A 23,126-nucleotide genomic window follows, 5' to 3' on the forward strand; every position below is an offset into this window, starting at 1 on the left:
CATCTCAGTTCTCTGCAGCTCTGTGGCCCTGTCCCCAGTTTCAGTCCTCTTCCTGCATCTTTCCCTTTACCTGTGCTTTCAAAGAAAAACAGCCCCAGCTGCTCAAATATCTGCCACTGTGCCCACGCTGGATACACACCATCAGTAACCAGGGGATAGGCAGTGTGGTATGGATCATATATCTGGATTTTCACTGGTGAGACAGAGGTGAAAGCTTCTCAGGGATGTTTAATTCATGAGTCGTCATCATCATCATTAAGAATTCAAACCTTCCTGTAAATGCAAAATGTGAATAACTATTGGAATTAATTATACAATGTCTCCTTTTGTGTAATGAGCAGTAAAAAAAAAAATCATATGTAAGAAATGAAATTTTACTATTATGTAAAGCTATTTTAGAGAAATCATTTCTTTTGTCCATGAGGAAATCTATGTCCAGATGTCATTTACTCCTTTATAGAGATCTTATTCCTCTTTAACATCAGAGGCAAAATCTCTTTCTTTTGTACATCTGAAAAAATTTATTCATAGCCACTTTTCTGGAAAGATACTTCAATCTTGTGGTAATAATTAGACAAGGTCAGTTTCTGGCTAAACCTAATGTGTTGCTGTAGATTATTCCTATCCTTAGCCAATATCGTATCATATAAATGTATTAGGACATTTTCCTGGACTACAACATTTTTATAAATACTGGAACAACCACAGAATAAACAAATAGAAAGCATTGCCTGTGGCTGACCTGTGATTTGGATCTCTCTCTCAATTCCTTGACCTTCATTTTCAGTTTATAAAAACAAAGCCAAGCACCAAAACCATACGCCTGTCACTTCCTCTATCATTCTAACTAACATAACAGGAATGGAACAGAGCATGTAATGTGCCTTCACATTACATTGATGCAGTGCCCCTGCATCAATACATTCATATTTGTATTTCATAGCTGTATTGCACAGATCTCCATCATGTCTAATGCTATTTTCAGCATCCAGCCTTTGTTCCTTGCCTTCTTCTTCACCTTCCCCAACAGAAGGAAAATCTAAGATGAAAGTCAAGCCATGCTGACTATTCAGTAGGCTTCTGTGGCTCACCTCTGCCTGGAAGATCCCTGTGCACAGGGATTAGTTTGGATTCTGCACAGCAGATCACAACAGTGTGAGAGAGAGTGGTACCAAAAAACCCCATAATTTAATGCAATGACCTACTTTCCCCATTCAGCATTTCTCACTGGGACTGGGGTTACTTCTGTGCTATGAGAAGTGGCAAGCAGCAGAGAGGGTGGGAAGAAACGAGACTGAATTTTTTAAGACTACAACATGCAGCAGACTTCAGAGTCAGATTGATGAAGATCAGCAAGTTTACCAGAGACCATTTGTGTCTTACTCTGCTCCTGCAGCACATTTTCAGGGACACACACAATCTTCCAAGGTTCACCCAGACAGCAAGGGCTAGAGCACATGGCAAGTGAGTGGACAGCAGCTGCAGAGAGGGCTGCACAGCTGCTTCCCCAGTGTGAGATGTGTTTAAAGCTGCTGTGGTGAATCCAGGTGCCCAACAAGAAACCAGCCCACTTGACAAACACTGTAATCTGGACAGGAGGATTTGGTGCTTCAGGTGGTACAACTCATTTCCTCCTCAGGATTTCAAAAGTCTATAAAAATTTTCACCTTGAGAACACTATAGAAATATTGGGTTATAGTGGCTGGAATGAAGCATTAGTTCAAGAGCATGAAATCAGAGATATTTTTGAAAGTGGATATGGTTGATAGTATGCTATGGAAAGTTAAAACCCCAAAGAACCATGATAAGTGAATATGTCTGGGCTGAGAATGAGTTGGGAGACTAGCTAGGTGGATGCCTAAGTCTAAATATTACGAGGAAGCCTGCAGATGTTTCAAGGTCTATTTCAATATGCACAGCTCAAGCTATGAGTCTATATAACAGATGGCAGTTTCTGAGTCACTAAACATTATTATTTGGCAAAAAAGTTATGCTGTCTCAACCATTTCTCATGGGATTCTTGCCACAAACTGCTGTGAAAGTGATGTGTGTTCTCTAACATTCAATTGCAGAGTTTCTAAATCGTTGAGCAGAGTTCCATATAACTGTAGACACAGACATATATATAAATAAAAGATCTAAAGTAAACTTGGCATATATCAGCCTGAGTCAGAAAAATCAACACTGGAGTCCAGAGGCCCACTATTTTTTGTGTATTTCTGAATTATTTATGCTTCCACTTCATTACCTCCTAACAGATTAAACAATTAATTTTTAAGGAAGGTTTTGTAGAGAATTTTAGTAAATACAAGAGGGGAATTATATCTTAACGCCAAAGTCTGGCATTGAAAACAGCTTTCTCTTTAAGACATTTGCATAAATAACAACCACAGCCTATTTATAGATTGATTCCAACAGTGCTACTATGAGTATTATATGTTCTACTCAACAAGTAGATAAAAGCTCAGAAGACCAGATATACAAAAGTTTTTAGGTACTTAAATGCTTCCGGATTTAATTCAGTCTGAGTTTGGTGGGATTGGTGGGATTTAGGTACTGGCCCTTTGTATCTTTGCAAGGCTATTGGAGGTATTAGTCTCATGGACAGCTCCAGTCTCATCCTCAGTTTATTAGGCTACAGCCTTTTCTCAGTCACATCAAAAGAGTTAATAGGAATAGCACATGACCTTTCTGTGATAAGGCTTTTTATCACAACAGCCTCCCAGAGAGCCAGTGTCTACTTTGCAGAGCTATTAATAGACAGGAACGTAATTCACAGAGCTGCATGCACAAGACAGACACACACCAAAACCTCATAAAACACCAAATGTATTATGCTCTGAATCAAAATAACCGAGCTGCACACACTGCAGTGAAATGTTCAATACAAGCTCTCTACATAACAGCTACGTACCTGAAACCCTAAAGGAGAGAGAAATGGTAGAGGGCAGGCAACAGCCTAATGATTTGGCATCACATCTTGGGCAATGAGATTGTTATTTTCAACCCCTGGTAATTCCCTTCTGCCTGTTATACATGTTATGTCTACCCTGTAAGGACTGTTGACTAAGAATTATCAGAACAATTAGAGCAAAGACTATTAAGAAGATATCAGTCTTGTCTTCTTAAATCTGGGAAGAGGAAATACAGAAAAGGGGAAAGGATGGCTTCTGTTAAAGCAAAACAAACCTTTAGAGTTAAAGCACCTCCCTTTCAGAAAGAACACATCTTTCCTCCTTCTCCCATACAATGCCATGCAATTTATTGAGTTGAAAGTCTGCTGAATGAAATGCTTTTTGAGCTGCTCATAATAGAAAGCAAAGCCTGCAAATACTTTTTATAAGCAAAGCCATTGCTCGTAGGCACTTATGTTTCTAGAAAGTGATAACTCCTTTCAGTGCTGCCCTTTAAATTGTCATTTTTGGCAAAAACCTGCATTTTTGAAAAACAGAACCAGAACATCATGCTACACAGAAAAAAAGACATTATGGTCCAAGCTGGAAGAAACTCTCTTTTTCCTCCAGGTTTTATCTATCAAAACCGGGCAACAGAGCTTTGCAACCTTGACATTGTACACTGATGTCAAGGTGGCTGCTATTATATCCTGTTCACTGTGCTAGGTATGTGCTACATGTATCTGTGCTCCATCAGACAGATAGTAGTAGTAGTTTAAGAAATGAAACAGTTAAAAAGCTTTTAGCTAAACTACAGCCATAAATAAAGAGATGACAACACTTGTGGACAATTAAAATACAGAAAACTTCTGGATTTTGTTTTTAAACGTCATGGTTTTCCTTCCTATTTGCTTTATGCATACACCATTTTTAAATTGATCTGGTGATTATTCATAGACAAAAACCAGTTCTGACTGATTCAAGGTACAAAAAAGCTATTATATGGACAGCATCACAGCTTAATCTCCATTTTAAAAGTATATAGAGTGAAATCCTGTTCTTTCTGAAATGCACAGGAGTCTAACATTGAGTTCAATAGAGACAGGGTTCCAGCCATCAGCTGAAGGTATTTCTAAACTGTGAGATGGGGCAGCCAGCACAAAATCTTATAATGTCAAACAGTGCTTAGACAAAAGAATTTTCATATTCATATAGTTTTGCTGTTGGAGGGGCTTGCAGTGCAGGCACATTAAATGCATTTCCAAAGCCAAGCTTTATGAGCTCTGCTTCTGTAACTGTGTAGATGTGCAGAATTAGATGCTATTAGAGCCGGACCTTTGTGATATTTTCTTGTCCTGTAATGTTTATAATGTGCCTGATTAGCAAAGCGTCCAACAATCCTAGAGTTGTCAAACACTTTTTAATTTGATTTTGTAGAGAAGCAGACACTAACAGACATGAGATGCTCCCTAAGGATTTTACCTGCCCAAGCTTTCTCCTCTTCCGTATTTTGTGCTCAAGTAATGATGTCCACGCAACTCTGCTGGTATCCTACCTTGCACCTGAGCTTTGGCTAGAAGGAATATCAACAATAATTCTGTTTGTAGAGACCTCACTTTTTTTTAAACTGCTTTTTTTCTCCCAGCCATTATGAAGCAGGACAAAATATCAAGGCACAGGCTTCAATAAATGCCTGAAGTCTAAAGAAATCTCTGAAAAGGATGGGTGTTTTCCTCCCATAGGGCAGACTACATAACATGGAGCACATTGTTTAGCCAAGTAACATGGTCTGTCTCACTTTAAGAGAGAAGTAGTGCAAAACCACCTCACCTTGTTTCATCACTACATGTTTTTATAGTTGTTCTGTTGCTGCTTCAGATGTTGTAAAATGCACCAGTTCAGTCAAGTGTTGCTTCAGCCTGCATGAAAACAGGCATAGGAAATTTAATACCCTTCTAAGATTTTTTCCTTCCAAGCTCCCATCAGTCACTATTCCATCTCTTCACAAAGAGCATCCAGATGTTAGCAAACATACCGAACTCACTGGCTTTCAGTGGCACAACCTTTTTTTATTTAGCTGTTTCTATCATTTATTTTGTCCACCCTGCAGCCTTTGGTGATTGTTCATATTTCCAGCTTACCACAAAATATGTTGCATGAGCATCAATAAAAGAATTCTTTTAATATGAACCAAAACAGCATTATTTGCTTCCAATCCAGGGAAATAGAACCTTCATTTAAATTTATGTTCATTGGAGCTTTCACTAATATTTTTCTGGATGGGAAGTCAATGTGGAGTATCACTGAATGTTCCAGTTGGATTCCAATAGTGAACTTCTATTTTCAGAGTTCCAAACAACACAAAGAGACTGAGGGTGTTTTAAATATTTTTTGAAATGTGCTTCATTTGGTAGAAGGTAAGTCCTCATGCCATGAACTATAGGTTTTAAGATCAATACAGGTCTGATAAGGTTAGGTGACAAAAGTAGAATATACTATGCCTTGCACAGGCTTTGCAGTATTACTGAACACATTAATGCTTCTACATTTTAAAAAACTTTGTGAGTTAAACTTATGGGCATGCTGATCAGAACAAGGTTCTTTAGGGTCTTTGCAAATAACAGTGAGAAAAATTCAAAGGAAACACAATTATTTAGATAATGAAAGTTATCACACTCAGCCTTTAGAGACACCTATAAATTCTGTGACCTGTGGGCTAGATTTTGCATCAACACTGTCCTTGGTCAAAGGAGCTCCATTCCAGGTAAATGAGAGAAAAAAGGAAGAAAGAAAAACAAGACAAAGAAAGTTAAAGCAAAGCAGTGACAGTGCTGTCTTTGATCATAAGCCCTGTGCTCTGCTCCAGAGCAGCAAGCTAGGGGAAGAAAAATCCACAGCAAATATCTTGGTTACATTCTCCTGCTCATGCCACAGTTTCAGGTTTCCTACCTGTTTTCCTATGAAAGCATCTCACTTTCCCCAGAAAATTATTTTTCCCCCCTACAATCTAGGAAAAAACTTACTAGCAAAATAAAATGAGATTTTCACTCAAATGCAGTAGATGCCCTGTTATGACAGCCTAGATAGATAAAGTCAGTTGTGACACAAGTATGATTATGGGAAAGGCCTCCCTATTTTGGTTTGTTTTTACACAACCTGTGCTCTGCAGTTGAATATTTACTTTAAGAAATAATGCATACGAAGTGATGGCTGACTGTATGCAGCAAAAGACCAGATGCTATTGGGTTACACTTCTCTGGACAGGCAGCACTAAAAGTTTGAACAGTATTGCCTCAATAAAAACACAAGAAGTTAAAAACAACTCCAGGCTGTAACAGTGCAGTCACTGCTTATATTCCTACCTTCATTTATGTAACAGTGTTTACTACTTTTTCTCCCCAGGAGTAAAATTTCAAGTAATTACTCTTTTAACTTGCAGTCTCAAAACTCTGTTATTTTCTTTTATAGAAAGACTCCGTAAAGTCTGATTCTGTTCACTTCCTTTCCAAATACAAGGTCTTCTGCAAACTTGGTCATTTATACCCAAGAAACAGCTTCAAAAGAACCCCTAGGAAAAAAAGTGTTTAGAGGTGTTTAGCAAAGCACATGAAGATATTCAGGGACAAGGTCCAGGTTTAACTTCAGCTACAAGGAAACATTAAGCTTTTGTTGTCAAATTTGAATCAAAAACATGGAGAAGCCACAGAGAAAACCAGCTATGTTCAGAAAATACTCTCTCTCTATCCCTATAGAATCACAGCTATAAACAGGGAAATCTCACGACTTCTCAGCAAGATAGGCAAAACTGGATTTTGCTTCCTGGAATAAGGAATTTGAACTGGAAGCTGAACTGTTCCTATCACAGGAAGAATGAAAGAAAAAGTGGGCACAAGTGAGATGCAGAGCCAAAGAGCTGGTAACCTTTGAAACTGGCCTGCTGCTGTCCTAAGGAGAGAAGGGAAAAGTTGTTGGTCCATAACTGAGTTGTACCTCAGATGCCCTCCCTATTGCTCTTCCTTCAGCATGAGCATCCTGGCCTTTGAGCTCCCAAGGAAACAAACCAGGATTACTTTTGTTTGTTTACTTTGGTTTGAGTTTGTTTTTCCTCCCCAGGGCAACTTTGACATTCAAAGGGAAGGTTCTGGCTACCTATTGCATTGAGTCTGTGTGCAGAAAGATTTTGGTAGCAGGAGGGGCTACAGGGGTGGTTTCTGTGAGAAGCTGCCAGAAGTTTTCCCTGTGTCTGATGGATTCCAGGGAAGCTGACTGCAAGGTGGACCCACCACTGGTCAAGGCCATCAGAAATGGTGGTAGTGCCTATGAGATTATAGATTTAAGAAGGGGGAAAATCCCTTTTAACTGCAGACAGAGAGAAGAGTGAGAACATGTGAGAAAAAGACCTTTAGAGGTGACACTTAGTGTAGCTCCTTTGTTGCCTTTTTGGTGCTTGCTGAGTTGTTGAATCTTGTTTATGGTAGTACTCTGCCCCAGCAGAGAAAGTCACTTTTCAATAAATCTGCAGTTGGCCTGCTGTGTTCTGTACGTGAAATTGTTAAGCCAGTTCCTTCCCCATTCTGTGTTATCTATTTTATATAAATGATTCATGAGTGTTGATTTGTTGGTTTACTTTTTATAAGAGTATGCAGTTATTCTACAAAGGATTATATAAAATATTCATGAGGTTCAGATATAATACACCTGCAGTGTGGTTGCATTACCTACCAAATCTTACTTCAGTTAGACTGATTTATTTATTTTGGCTCTGTTTTTCTAATGTTTCACTATTTCAAGCCATGTAACTTCTTAACCAAGGAAGTTAAGAAGCTAAAGTCAATGAAGTGTGTTCAAAGCTTTCACTTTTACTGATTTTACCCCTTCATATATTCACAGATCACAAATCCTGATCTGATCAGAGCCAGATGGCATGAGTATGCCTAATCCATTATACTAAAGGTTTTGGAGGGGATTACTGAGACAGCACAGAGCATGCATCAAAGAAGAAAAGAAAAGTTTTCCTCTTGTTTGCACTGAAGGAAACAAACCAGTATTTAAAATGCACACAAAATTAAATAATTTAATGTAACAAATGCTCCTCTTTGTAGGAATGCCAATGTTAAATGAATAAACAAGCTAATGTATATATAAGAAGACCATGAGATGACGACATAAATGAATGAGTTTTGCCAGACCCAAGTTTCATCTCTGCCTATCACTGTTCCCAAAGGGAACCAGTTGTGCAGTTTTCATTCCATTATGCTGATGTATTGCTTTTGCTCCTTCTAGAAAGGGGAAAAGCTAGAAGTTTCACCAATTGAAAATAGTTTCGTTCTTAAAAAGTGATCATTTGGTTTGTCTACTTCATATTAGAATTAAGAACTTCCACTAGCCAGGGGCTTAAGCAGTACGTTTTGATGAATTGAATTGCATAATGATGCTAAATAACACTAAACAAAGATTTCTAACAATATTTTTTAAATAAACCCTGTAAAAGTTTTTATAGAGTGACCTGCAATTATGAGGAGCTGAGGGAGCAGACTCATAACAGTTCTTTGTCTTAGGAGACTGAAGGTTCAGGAAAACAAAAGACAGCTTTGAACAATCAATGCATCACTACCAATGGCTGCATAGAACCACAAATACAGCAACTTCCCAGCAGTGGGAAGAAGATGGAAGTGCTGAGCATATTGTAGCTCACTAATGCTCAATCCTCCCCAGTCTGGCAGGATTTGTGGATTATTGTGTGTGTGGGCAGGGCTGTATGGTGCAATCAGTCCTCAAATACCCTGCACAGGCATTAACCCCATACACAGCAGTGAACCCAATGCCATTGGAAAGAGAGAACAGCTTTGTTCAGTTTACAGGCCAGAAATCTTCATGCACCATTCATAGACTATTTGGTCTGAGTGGCCAAACTTTTAATGGTCTACACACATGTAAGATGAAGGAATAAAACCCTCTGTGCAGTAGTTGCCTGTTCTTGAGTTTTAAACTTATGAACAGACTTCAACTTATAAACGCTCTCTACATACTAATTCTGGGAAAGATTTTTGGAACACTGATCTGCAGCTGGGGTGGGAAAACTACAGATGAGTCACACGTTTTATCAGTTACATAAACTTTCATTTCTATTAAGCTGTTTTTCTGAGTATGCATTTCACTTTTTTTTTTCCCTCTACTCGCTGACGTTGATTTGGCATTGTTTTTATCTGCACCAGAATAACAGTGGTTCCTATTTTCATGGCAAGTTTTGCTTTCGTATTTTTGCTAATAACAACAACAACAAAAAATCCCATAGTGTTTTCCTGGCACTAATCCGCCCAATTTAACATGACTCCCGAGCTGAGAAGTTGTGGCTTTGTTATGGGTACAGTTAAGCACATGCTTTTCAGTTAAGCATAATATTCATCCAGTCTCTCAGCTAGATTTCACTTTCAGTATACACTACCTAAATCTAGAATAGCTTCTTATAACTACAACCAGAATCTAGCCCAGCCACTTAATTCAGGAAAGGAACACAAAAATACCACGTTCAATGTGACAACATTGTTATAACACATTACATGCTAAAATGTTGTGGGAAAGAACCTGCACGTAAGTTAAGACTTTGTGTTGCTTTGGTGGGGCTTGACGTGTACAAGTAGAGAGATCTGTCACACCAAGAGGGTGGTTGGAAGGTCAGCCTCCATATGTGGCTGGGCACATTCATTAAGACAAAATTCCCTCCGTGGGGCACAGCCTGGAATGCACATGCAGGCACAGGGATTGACAGCACAGTTGCCCTAAAAATCTCCTCCACAATTGCAGGCAGCAATTCTCACAGCAGCCCACACAGCTGAGGTGGGACAGAGGCCACAGCCTGACCTGTTCCAGCCCTCCACTCACACTTCTCAAGTGCCAACACGCAGACCAGGGTGATGTTCAGCCAGCAAAGGCTTGAGGCCATTTCTTATGCCTCTGACAAATCTTGCTACTCAAAATCCCACGGGCAAGAGTGAAAAGTGACAGCAATAAAGACAATGAAGAAAGGTGTCCTTATGGTAAACAGCTTGGCCTACACCCACACCGTGAAGGATCTGTCAGTTTTCATGGGGCAATGAGAACTGGAACCATTTCAACTGATTTTTGCATCTTTTATGTTCCACATTAGTCAAGAGTTCTGTTCTACTTTCTTTACTGGAACCTAATTTTATGTGATGCACCAGCACTTGCATTTCCAGCTCTGGCACAAAGCATTTAAACCTGCAGGTATCATCTGCTCTTCACTGTGCCTTGAAAACATGCTACTGGTGTGCACATCTTCCCTTGCCTCACTGCATAGTTTGAGGTTACTTTTGAAACTCCTGTCCTTTACCTCAGCCAGAAGGCCAACTTATTTCACATCTTGTATCAGAAATGGGGACCAAATACAACTGCTGACACTACAGAACTACTTCTATATATCCCAGTACCGAGCCCTTAGGACTCCACTAAGCTGGAAATTGTGTGTTACTTATACTATATTGTAGGTTTTCCAAAATAGCTGAAAAGAATAATTAAATGGATCCTAGATGCAAGATAGTGAGTTCAGACTCGTGAACTGTAAGATTTCATAACAATTCTAGAAGGAATCACCCCAGTTTGAAGCAAAACCAAGCTTACTCATCCCCTCCATGCTTGATCAGCTGGGGCCACTCCGATTACAGTTGGGGAGCTAGTAGGGAAGGCAAACCAGAGAAATCTCAGTGTTATCGCAGGGTTGACCAAAAAGGGAACCAGATTCCTTTGTTGCTCAACTTTAAGCAATTACAGCCCATTCCCCCTTTTATTCTTTCTAACTAGTAATCAGCCATGTCTCGCCACCCAAGAATGAAACTGCCATACAAATATGTTACACACTAAGAAAGGAATTCATATTTTTTTCCATCATCTCTATCCTCCTATTTTAGGAAGTTGGGTTTGGCTTTATTCCCCTGCCCTCTTTGCCTGCAAAATTTGTTCTTTTCCCTGCCCAATCAATTCCTTGAATACATTTCAATTTCTTGCCATGCTTCTCCCCCTTGCCTATTGCACACCTACCATTTTGCACTTGTCCCTCTAATTATGGTTTCTATACTTTTCCCTAAAACAGACTGCCATGAACCAAGTAACAAACAGTGTTTAATGAAGGTAACAAACAGTGTTTAATGAAGTAAGCGAACAAGGAGACAAACTCCAAGGAAACAAAATTGCAGCTACATAGCCCACACTGAGGAATGTCTCTAAATACTCATGAATAAACAAGATCTAAGGGAAGTAAGTGCATTCAGTCATTGAAGATGGATGAAGTAACCGTTTCTTGGTCTCAACTGCTTGGCATTCAATATATCAGTGAGATGGCAGCATGCCTTGGCTTTAGTACAGCTTGAGCCTGCAAGGGTAACAGTTTGTACCTCTGCCTTTCAGGTGCCGCAGTTACTCCTGGTCAGACAGTAGTATGGGAATGTTTGCAGGGTTTTGCCTTCAGAATGAAGGAAACAAATTATGGCATGCAAGTATCAGACACATTCCAAGGTTATACAAGTCACATAATTATAATATTTATTGTTCTTTTTTCTCTAAATGGACACCAAGTAGCCTTGCACTCAGCTGACCAAACCTTTGTCTTTTGTTCTAAAGAGGATCTTTGACCTTTTGTTCAGTAATACAACTCCTTAACATATTGTAATACGCCTCACATGAATCACTGCAGCTGAGTAAGAGGTAAGGATCCAACACTGACATCTTATCTTATGTTAGAGTTAGGCAGTTATAAACATGGATAAAGCAAAAGTTACAAAATTAGGCAATGAACTTGTCACCCTGCCAGCCAGCATCCAACTGGAAGAAGCTTTCTTCTTGGAATACAATTTAAATAGATGTATGGATTCAATTAGCACCCGCCCAATATGAACGGTGCATAATTTACATTTACGTCAAGCTACCCTATAAATCTGATAGCTTTACAGTCATCTGTGAGTACCTTACCCGCCATTCTGACTGACTGCCAACATGTTTTGGCTATTTACACAGTGAGAAACAAAGGGAGCTTTTTTTTGTTCCTATGTCCTTTAATTTCAGTTTTGGAAAGAAAGCTCGTGAATTTTCCCATCCTTCTTCCCCTGCGCTCTCTTTTAGAGGGAAGAAGAGGAAGGGGAAAAAGAATATGACAAGAATAGCAGAAGGAGGAAAAAATGTGAATATCTCAAGCATGTCCTCATGTCTCTAAAATGCTAGGAAAGAAGAATCATTATTTCCATTTCACTCCTCCAGTTTCAAGCACTCTATGGGAGAGGAGATGCTGAAATTAAGAAGTGTATCACAAAGAGCTGAAGCAGGAATATTGTGTCTGAAACATCTCTCAATGAGTTAGGAGTTGTTGTGATGTAAAGCCCAACCATTTCCTTCTTCCTCTTCACTGCTTATAGGGAATGTTATTTATTCCTAATACACTGTACAACAAGAACAAGTTTTGGGGGAAGTATTTCTCTCCATTGATTCTCCAGAGGTGTCTACTTACAGCCATATTTAAGTACCACTCGTGTAATTTATGCACCTCTAGCATTAGTTGCTCTCCTGTCTTTGTTCCCTAACTGATCCAAGGAAAGCAAATGAGACAAAGGCATATTGCAAACAACAGCTTTTCACTGAGTGACAAGAACTTTGGCAAACTCAAGTTGAACATGAAACTGGCAGGGCAAAATTTCGTATGAAGATTCACTGCTGGGACACTTACAAGAAGACATGGAAATGGATTTCAAAACATCTAAAATATTTTACCGTAAGTAACCACGAAATAAAAAACAACTGAGAACTGTTCCTATTAGTGAGGAGCCAGGAAAAATATGCACCATGGCATTCTCGGCATGGTAATGCTGGCAGATGAATAGGCATTTGTAGGAAGGGTTAGGGAAAAACCTTGGGTGGAAAAGTCGCAGCTGTAAGTCAGTAAATCTTCTCATTACAAACCATCACTTCTGATAAGAATTAGAGCTCAGATCTTGCAAAAGGTCTTTTCTATAATGAGAGGAAGCCAGGAGTCCTCCTGCTCCAGAAGAATACTCTGGGGTGAGGTTTTAATTCCGACCAGCACTTTGTCCAGATATCCAGAGGATACAAGTACACCCATGGCAAAGCACCTGGCATGAGTTCTGGCACCCCCACGCCAAGTGGTGTGGTGTGTTCTGCAGCATACCTGGGACAGCAGCAGGACCTCCCAGGGTCACTGCTTTCACTTCTGTTCTCTTGCACAGAGAGTTTGCCACTCTATACCAGCGTCTGCTGTCTGTCCCTTGTCACATCCTCTTCTCAAGCCTGAACTCAGAACACAGAGGCTGTCAGACAAAGCATAAATCACTCTCTCACCTGAAGCTGCAAGTCTCGACCCTTTCACGAGGCAAGCACCTGAGCACTGCCTTCAGCTGAGAGGCCACTACAGTAGCAATCAAATAATGTCAGCTTGTTCAGCCCAGAGTTTGGCAAAACCACATCTCTTGTCCCTTGCATGCCACAGGGGATCTTCTGATGTTCAAGGCTGCTTGCAAGGAGGCTTGATTCCACAGTCTGACAAAGCTGGCTGTCAAAATTATTATCTGGTCATTTAGCCTACATTTTCCATTTGTATTTTTCATGCTTATACTAAATTATGCATATAAATAAGCTATATGTATCCATTAGCTTTTCTACATTTTAACAGCCAAGTATTTCTGAGTGAATATTAAAGAGATGTTAATAACATGGCAAAGCTAATTAAACATTGAGCATGTTGCTATGAAGCTAGCATTTTAAGGAGAACTACAGCTGCTGTGATGGGATTTCATTTATGTGCAAGAAAACACCCTCTTAAAATAATCAGAAATACATTATTCAGAAAAATACAATATCAAGCTATTTCAGCTGTCAAAATAATAAAAAATCTGACGGGAGAAAATCAAGCCATTTAACATTTGTATAAGACAGCTTCAATTTATACAAGGGGTAAAGCTTTTTCCTCTTATGCCCCAGATGATTGTGGTTGCAATAATGCTATCTATTTATGATGGATCTGGATGAAGTAATCCAGTCTTAAACAGAACAAAAAGAGATAAACACGTATTAATAAAAGCACACATAAAGCGCATCAGCAGATATGCCAAGGATCTCTCAGTCGTCAAATATAGAGACTGCAAATATCTTTAGAGTTCAGTATATAGCTACTCTGAATGTTAGCAGCAAGCACAGGCAGGGAATTTAAACAAAGACTAAAGCAAGAGGCAAGCCATACTGCACCGCCTCAGCTGCCTCTCCTGCTAAGGATCCTGTAACATCATGTGAAAGACTTATTTTCCTATTCTTGCTTTATAGGGTAGATCAAAGTCTGAAATATAATTTTCCATATGAAATGTGATTGCCAACTCTACTTTAACTCTGTTAGTGTTGAACTGCAAAGTTCTATTTCTTTTTGTCATAGCCATGTCAACCATTAACTCTAAGCCTTTCCTTTTTTAGATTATATTGTCTATAAACACTTTGAAATGTGAAAATAAACCTAACTTATGATAGCTTGTAGTTCTGCTCAAGTACCACAAGTTATACTGCAGCTGTACTGACCCTGGCATCTCATATTGTGCCTTCCTATAGCTGTGCAAACTTCAGTGGGTTTACACAACTTAAACATCTGCAATTTATGCAGCTCAGTAGACAAGATCAATACACAGTTGAATGCCTCCAAGCATCAGTTAATCTAGGAAGAAATGGTTAGTAAAATTAGGTATGAAAACCAGATATAGCTGTATCCAGAGAGGAGTCAGATGTGAAAAATAGCATAGTGGCTACATTGAAATGGAGAAAAGTAATAATTTAAAGTCATAATGGTTTTGAAGGAGAAGCCAAAACTTGCCTCTGTTACAGCAATGGCATATAAAAGGATAGAAACAGATCCCATGATCTCAGTGCTACTGAGACATTCTGAAGTTTTTGATTATTAAAAAAAAAAAAAAAGGAATATGTTCAATCAGGTTGGCACACTACATTTGAGCAAAAGCAGACTTTCAGAATGGGATAAAGCACTGCGCCATTTAGAACGGAAGCAACGAAGATTAGATGCAGCTAACTATGATGTCTTATATAAATAGAGTCAAGAAGGTTATATCCCAGCCTTTCAACAGCCTTCCCTCTTCCAGACAGTCTGTCACCCCTATGACATAATAGGGAAACCTCCAGATGGGAGACACATTTTCCTATGATGATTTTCACTACAGTCTAAAGATTCATTGCAGGGTTATTTCCACTGATTGCCTCCCACAGGTCAAAACCATCCAGTTAAGATGTGTATCTAAAATAAGCATTGCTGTCATATTCCTCAAGGCAGCAAAACATAAGGAAGATTTTGCCAAGATTAAAAACTAAGACTAAATGTCAATATGCAAAACCTGTTAAATAGTAGCCCTGCATAAAAAGACTGACGTGAACCCTGCATCTCAAGATTTATGCTCCTAAATTTGGGTCCTTGATTCCCAAGTGAAAGATTTTCTTTATGAATGTCTTTAAGGAATAGACAATATAAATAGTGGTCAGAGATTATGGTTTGCTTAAGCACAGCACCTTTTGCTAGAGAAAGCCACCATCTATAGCTATATGAGAAGAGTGCAGCTGCTGAGATGACACCTTGAGTGGATTGCAAGGATGGTATCTTCCACAGGAAAACAAGAAACAACAAATGAGGTCCCACGGTTGTGACCTGCAGCCTCATGAGATGGTACATGATGGGTGCTCAAATGCTAATTTTGTACAGAATATTTGTCTTGAACATACAGCAAAGAGAACCTAAAGACTTTAACCTGAACAGTTATCTTTATAATCCTCCTTCACTACATACTTGGTGGTGGATCTTCAGGCCCTCTGGCTTGAACCTCTACCTACGAGCCAGAAAGCTCCCTGGCATGACATGTAGGAGTGCAGAGGAGCCAGATTTGATTTTTCTTAGCTCCCCTCCTGAAGCTTGCAGAAGAAGCAAGACAAATCCATGTCCAAAGAGCAAGCATATCTCTTAAATGAGGTTAGAAATGAGGCAGATCGTTTCATCTAAAAAGTAGAAATAGCATGGATGTCCCTAAGCTCAGGAGAGCCACCAGGAAAATGAGTGTAAAAAATCATACTGTTAGAACCAGTTGATGTACTGTACCCACTCTCTCATTACAGAGTTAATCAGCCAGAGCCCAGACCATGAGAAACAGACTAATTTTGGACTTAAAGAGACACAGAGGGAATCTAGCAAGACCTCTTCCAGAAACACAAAGAACCGCTCAGGTGAGCAACCTCACCTTTGATTCAAAGGCAACATGAGCAAAGATTTTTTTGTATAGGAGAGAAAAAAATTACCTACTTGTCTTATGCTTTTTGCAAAACATTAATAAAATGACCACACTGTAGCAGTGAGCCTAAATATCATTTTCATTAGAAATGTCACAACTGGCTATAGCTTAGCAAGTGTGGGTCTAAATCATTTGCAATAAATGTAGATATGTAACAAGCAATTCCCATTTGCCCCAATTAAGTACTTGAAGAAAAACAGTGTTCAGATAAAACACCTACTGTGAAAGCTGTAGAATGAGACCATGATCCATATTTAACAGTCTTAGATTAAAAGACACCAGAGGAGAATGGATGGTTGCCTGATGCAACTTCGTTTGCTACAAGGCTGAAAGCAAGAGTATCTGCACTGATACAAATTTATGTTTGAGTTGGTGAGGATTTAAGAGAACTGTAAAGAGTCAAGATGAAACCCTGCATCTGACTAGGAAGCCCAAGAGCTCTCAGTGTCCTGGGAATGATTTTGTGCATATGACCCAAAGGACACAAATATCTGTTTTTTTCACAAGATATACATAACATTAAAAACCCACTGCAACTGAACTTGATGCATGAAAAAATGTCTTGTTCCAGAAAAAGCATGAGATAATCAGGTACAAGGCCATTCATTCTACAAGATGGGCAGTAAGGCACCAGGCCATGTCAGCTATCCATTCAGGCATGGCAGGGCACAAATGGACTTGCTTGATCCAGCAGCAAGATGGCAAATGTTCCTAGGGAGACCAAAGATCATACAACAAATAGCAGAGCATACCCCAAGGGCTGAGTGCAATAGGCCCTTAGGCTGTTCTTACACGTCTGGAATTCAGCATCACATCAATGTGGATATTACATTACTATCATTTACATGTTTGTTTCAAGAGGCACCATGTAAGTACATTTTCAGTCTTAAGAGGAAGACCTGGTGGGAGCTGATCTCCTGTTGGGCAGTGTTTATTATCTGGGACTGTGATGCAGGGTACAGCCCCAGCACAGGGGTAATTTTCAAGCTGTACAAGAGCCCCTGCTCTGCATTGAGAGAGAGCCCCATTAAGCAGTAAGTGATGGGAGACAATTATCCCTGCCCATTTCCACATGGCAAAGCACACAGGGGCACTCTGCAGTATTAATTTCTGACAAACTCTGTACTACAGCAAATAGTGCAGAATATAAGAAATTGGTTGCTTTGTTGTTAGGATAAATTAATTTGCAGAGCAGTCAAAAAGCAACTTGGAGACATGTCAGTGGTCTCCTGCCTTAGGAAATGCATAAGGGCAATAGAGATGTATATTTCAGAAAAAAAAAAACAAATCAACAAAACCAAACAAAACCCCAACAAAACAAAAAGAAACAGAAAAGCCAAAACAAAACAAAACCAGAAAACCGAACAACACACCCCAGTGTAACACTGAGACAAGCTTGGCAGAAGAAATGAAGGTATATTTGCCTGGCATAAGAACAGACTAGCCCAAGATGATGTACAGAACATGATTTAGCTGGAAGCTCAGAGCTTCCAGTTGGAAACCTAATCTCACATCCACTGAAAACCATGGAAAGACTTCCAGACACAAAAGCAGGTGAGACACAGACCGAATCCTTAACCAACACAAATGGGGAATGAGTTGGTAGATAGTATTTGTTTGCAAAAAGGATTTCCAGGAAAAGTTCCCTAAAATAAGAAATTCCTGTCAAGGGAAAATATTTTAATTCACCATTATAATTTTATTTTGGCTTAATTTGCCATTAGATTAACCTTAAAAGTACTACATCTCTGTGCAAACAGAATATATATACCATGAAATACACAGTCCTGTAGCGAGTTGTTCATTTCTAGATGAAAGCTTCAAAACTATTTTCCTCACTGCCCTTTTCTCTTTTTAAAATTAGTGACTTTACACAGTTGCACTGCTTGCAGTAAGCATTATTTCAAGGAGTACTTGCCTGAATAAATCGGAACTTCTCATTAGTTTTGTAGATTGGGTACAGTTAATTTTGTTTATCTGATTTTTTGCTGTTTTCTCCAGAGAGATAACAAAGTAGCTGCCATTTTGACAAGTCTTTGTCAAGCAGAAAAACTTCAAAACACATTTGACTAAACGGACCACATGAAATTAGCACAGTAACAACTTGGAAGAAAATAACTCTTACTCATACACAACTTAGATATTGTTGCAACATGATCTGTTTGGGCAGAAATATGTGAAAGGTTGTTAAATTTACATTAAAAGAAGCTCTTGGCCCAGGACTCTCCATCAGCACTGCTGTACTGAACAGCTGTCTGGTGACATGTGGACATACATCAAGTGCCCAAAATGTGTGTGCTGTACCCCCCGCAGAAAGCCTTTGGCACCAGAAAGGAAGCACCCTCCAAACTGCCATCTCACCACCTCTGTCCTGTGCATTAGCATTCATCCTCATTTCCCAGTAACACAGCTCCATCCAGGATTTGGAGAAGCTGCCCTCTGCAGACCACCCTCCTTCCACACTGCTACAAGCACTCATGCATGCACTTGCTTTGAACAAAACAAGCCTGGCCACTGCTGGGTCAGAGGAAGAAAATAACAACCAAACGCTGCCTAGCACACCAAGCCACACCTTGGACAGAACTAGGAGAGGCCATCCCAGCAGTTTCAACATCCCCTTTCCATACTTAGCAAGCCAGGAAGAAGAGGGAAACCGGGCTCTGCCCAAGACTGGGGATGTCCAGCTGTGCAGGCAACACTTGACTCTTTAGCTTTCAGATTTCAACTACAAGCAGCCATGCCCCATCATGGGACAGGCAGGAATCATGTCTTCAGCTGTCTAACCGATAAGCCAGCACCACTGGCACATAGTTGCTGATGTTTCACACCAGCTGCTGCTTAGGTTGCCACACTGCTACCCGGCACCTGCATGGATAGAGCAGCTGTGGATAGTAAGAATAATGTGTGATTGAGCATTGGGCGTGACAGTCCTCAATAGGATCCAACCAGTTTGGCCCTCACTTTACACATTGCCCAATTCCAAACATAATCACAAATCTCCGCTGTAAGGATTACCACCATAAAAACAAACAATATTTTCTGTTTACTACAGCTGTAGGCCTTAGACATGTGGCCTGGCACCCTGTCACTAAACACACCCCTCACATCAACTGAGGCAACAGGTCCAAATAAGTTTACTGCTACTTTTTCCTTTGTTTATAACTCATTTTTCTGCCTCAGTCCTTCCTTGGCACAAAGCAGAGATTGAGCAATAGCACATGCATCTCACATTTCCACTACCACAGGTTCAACAAAGAGCACAAATCACAGAGACAGATGTATGACGGGTGCAAACCTCTGCAAGCCTGGGCTGCAATTCCTCAGTCTGTGAACAACTGCCTCTCTGACTTACAGACAGCCCCTGCATCAAGAAATACAAAGTATGCAGCATTATTTATTAACACTCATCAATGCCCTTCTGGTTTGAAGGTTGCCCTCTTAGCCATGGCAGGCATTTTTTCCTCACAAAACACTGAGTATTGGGAGGCAATGCCAAGATCCTCACAATACCACAGGTTCCTCACCACTCTACACCATGCCACAGGAGTGGAGCAGCTGAGGTAGCCGGGGAATCTGTGGATTTGCTTTATGTTCAGTGGAAACAGAAGATTGCATGGGACAGTCCATTTTAACACACTTTTATATAAGTATGTCAGGAAACAGAGGAGTTGATAGAGTCCTGTGGTAGTGATTACCATTTGCAAGGGAGAGGAACAAACTGCACGGTTCTCTGATCATTTGCAGGAATAATGCTTGTGACAATATAGACCTAGGAATTTTTATTACAATCTCTCTATAAATTATGGGATTTCACCACATATTATCTTGTACTGTACTGTTAGAAGGAAACGTTTGAAACAACAGTATAGACTGTCCTTTTTCAAGAGGTGAACAAGTTTATCAGCAAGTTTGAAGGATTTAAACTCTTTGTGAACATCACTTTTATTCATGTAAAAGCTTTAAAAATTACAGTGAACAGCAAGGAAATAATTACATATTACAGGAGAACAAGCAAGATTTTGTAGATGTTAACAGCCACACTGAACTGTAACAGCACATCACAAGCTCTTTCCACAGCATTCTGAAAGTCCTGGTTAGTGACCCCACATTTGGAAGAACCAGTGGAGGATAAGTAAGCAAATCCCTACTATGTTGAGAGACCATAGCCATTTTGAGCATCTTTGTAGAAAACACCTGGCTGCAAACCCATTCCACAAGTAAATTTTCCTTTTTGAGGAATTTGTCATTCCCAGCTACATGCAGGAAGTTCATATCAGTCAGTTCCATCTACATCCGGCTCTTAGGTCGCTTTCTTGTAAAACTTTGCAAAAGGGCCTCATTCTGGCTATTACTATGTTTGATGCTACACTACTCTAACTGGGGACTCAAGCTATGATATCCTGATCCAAGCTGGAAGCACCTACCTCCGAACATAAGCATCTCCTCAATCTGCTGTCCACAGTAACTCCAGCCTTTACACAACTACTGTTAGGGTAAAACTGGCATTGCAGGGGTGCTGTGTGAACATCTGACATAACACAGATCCTGTCTGGAGAAGGTAGAAATCTAAACAGACAGAAATGTAGGAAATGCACAAGTGATCCACCAGCAAAGGCTAAATGAGAGGACTAGAGAAGAGTCCACATCTCCTCATATCCCACTTTTGTGTGGTTTCCAGGGCACTGTCACCATTCACTAGATCTTTCTGAAGCAACTTCCAAGGAGTCTGCTAATTTTCTCTACCTTCCTCCATGTATAGAGCATACCACAAGGCATATGCTCTAGTGTTGTTTACTGAGTAATAAGTAACAGAGCAGTCTGTGCAGCTTCCAAAGGAATTCCTGGTCGCTTACTCTGTGGTTACCATTAATACCAATATGTGTTTCCTGGTTACCACCCCTTGCAATGTTTATGCACCAAGAACAGACGATCATTTCACAGAGAACAAAGAGCCTAAATGAGTGCAGAGACAAATTACCATACAACAAAAATCTTGGTGCATTACATTACCAAAACAGGATAAATTCTCAAAGCATTATAAGTATTTAAGAAATACTCAGAAAGTGTTACTTATATGTAGGTATATAATTTTTTCCACATTAGACAATACCCACCCATTCATTTTTAAAATTTAACTCTAAGAAGATAATCTGAAAGATAAGGCTGGAATCTGCCCTTCCTGCATGATTCTATAATTAAGATAAAACTTTGTGAAGTATTTGCAAGAAGTCCCACACTAATCAGCTACTTTTACATGGACAATAGCTCTTCCACAAGAATTCATACAAGTCAGATTAAATGAGTCCTCACTTAAAAAAATCCCATCCACAAACCATTAAAATACTGGTAGCAGTGAGACAGTTTCATACCTACCTTGTTAGGTCTTGGGGTTGTGTATTGTAAGCCCCTACCTAATATAAAGTTTATTTTTTGCATTGCAAGTGTTCTGAGGGTTTTTTCCCCTTCCCCCCTTAATAAAACATCATAGGTGAAACATAGATTAGTAATATTTGAGACATTCCAGCATATTAGTTTGCCAGCCATTAGTAATCTGAATTCTGTGTAAAGTTCCCACTATAAAAAAAAAAAAATGCAGATAGATTTTGCCAAAGCTTGCTCAGATAAAGGGGGGATCCTTGAACTTCTTTGCAGGAGCCAAGCAAAATGCATTAGCTTGCACTCTCAGTATGCAGAGCCAAGGGGAAAAGAGAGACCTAGCCTCACATATTGGCTTTGTGCCCTTTCCACACCATAAAATGACTAAGGCAACATGGAAGAAATGTTCTCTATGTCCTGCTGAAACGTCACATTGCTTGTACTCTCATTTCCAAAGGCATTTGCTTTACTAACAGACATAAATGCATTGCTTCTTTTTGTATTCCTGTATGATGTCCAGAGTTTCACTTCCTTAATTTGAACTTTGACAGCTTCCATACTGTCAAGGAATGCACAAAAGTGATGCTCTGCAAGAGGGTGAGAAAGCAAATGAGGTGCAGTTTTATGTGTAATATGATCTACAGAATTTCATACTGCAAGCAGTAGGAATAAAAGTAGTCATTAGTGAGACGAGGTATAAATTTTATGCTCCTGTAGTCAGTTACTCAGCTGATCTTTCCAGAATCTTGGAGAAGTGTGCTGCAGCTATGCATATACATTATACTTAATGATGGCCATTAAGTCTGCAGTCACAAGATTCAATCTGCCTTTTGCAGCTAAATTCATACTGCAGCCTCCCAGATTTTGTAATAGTTACTGACATGGTACAAAATAGTATTGCTGTGGAACCATGACCCTGATTAGTAAAGGCGTAACTGCACTCCCTTCTTCATCTTCATTGGTCCCCATGGGTTTATACTAACAATAAATTTGTTTCATTCTTTGAAGATGAAAGGTGCTATAAATTGCACTTTATTAAAACCACTATAAAGACTTGTTATTTTTGCTCATATACCTGCTGAGTGATGGTTTCCAGAACAGCACCCCCTGAACGCACACTCACTTTACCTTCTGGTTTGGAGAATTCCTCTTAAAATATAAGCCACTGTTCCAGCTTTTGGTGTACAGCTTCTTCTTTGCTTCAGGACTACAGATCAGCCTTTCTTTAACCCAGAAAGCTGGGTGGGGATACAGGTTTACTGTAAGATAGAAGTGATAGAGAATCTTAATAAATCAAAATGATCCCACAGAGCAGGTTCATAGCCAGATGCTGGTCTTGACTCTTGTCTAGGCCATGAACTGGTGGGTTTGGGTTCAGATATGGCAGTGCCAAATTATCACCATCTTTGACCTCAAGTAAATGACGATTCTAGTAACGATATCTTTCCCTGCATGTTGCCTTTCCTTACATAGGAAAAGTCCTGAGAAATCTGCAGGACCATTCTACTGA

General features: G+C 39.7%; 1 long non-coding RNA gene across 1 annotated transcript in view; it reads right to left on the reverse strand.

Annotated features, from left to right (window-relative positions):
* Window positions 1–23,126, reverse strand: part of LOC148225143 (uncharacterized) — a 113,444-nt gene that overhangs the window by 82,823 nt on the left and 7,495 nt on the right. Inside the window, exon 2 of the long non-coding RNA XR_015803236.1 lies at window positions 22,745–22,875. This is a non-coding gene — a long non-coding RNA (uncharacterized LOC148225143). The remainder of the gene's footprint in view (window positions 1–22,744; window positions 22,876–23,126) is intronic.

Source organism: Sturnus vulgaris, chromosome 1 (genome assembly GCF_052056855.1).
Source record: "Sturnus vulgaris isolate bStuVul1 chromosome 1, bStuVul1.hap1, whole genome shotgun sequence".
Lineage (NCBI taxonomy): Eukaryota > Metazoa > Chordata > Aves > Passeriformes > Sturnidae > Sturnus > Sturnus vulgaris.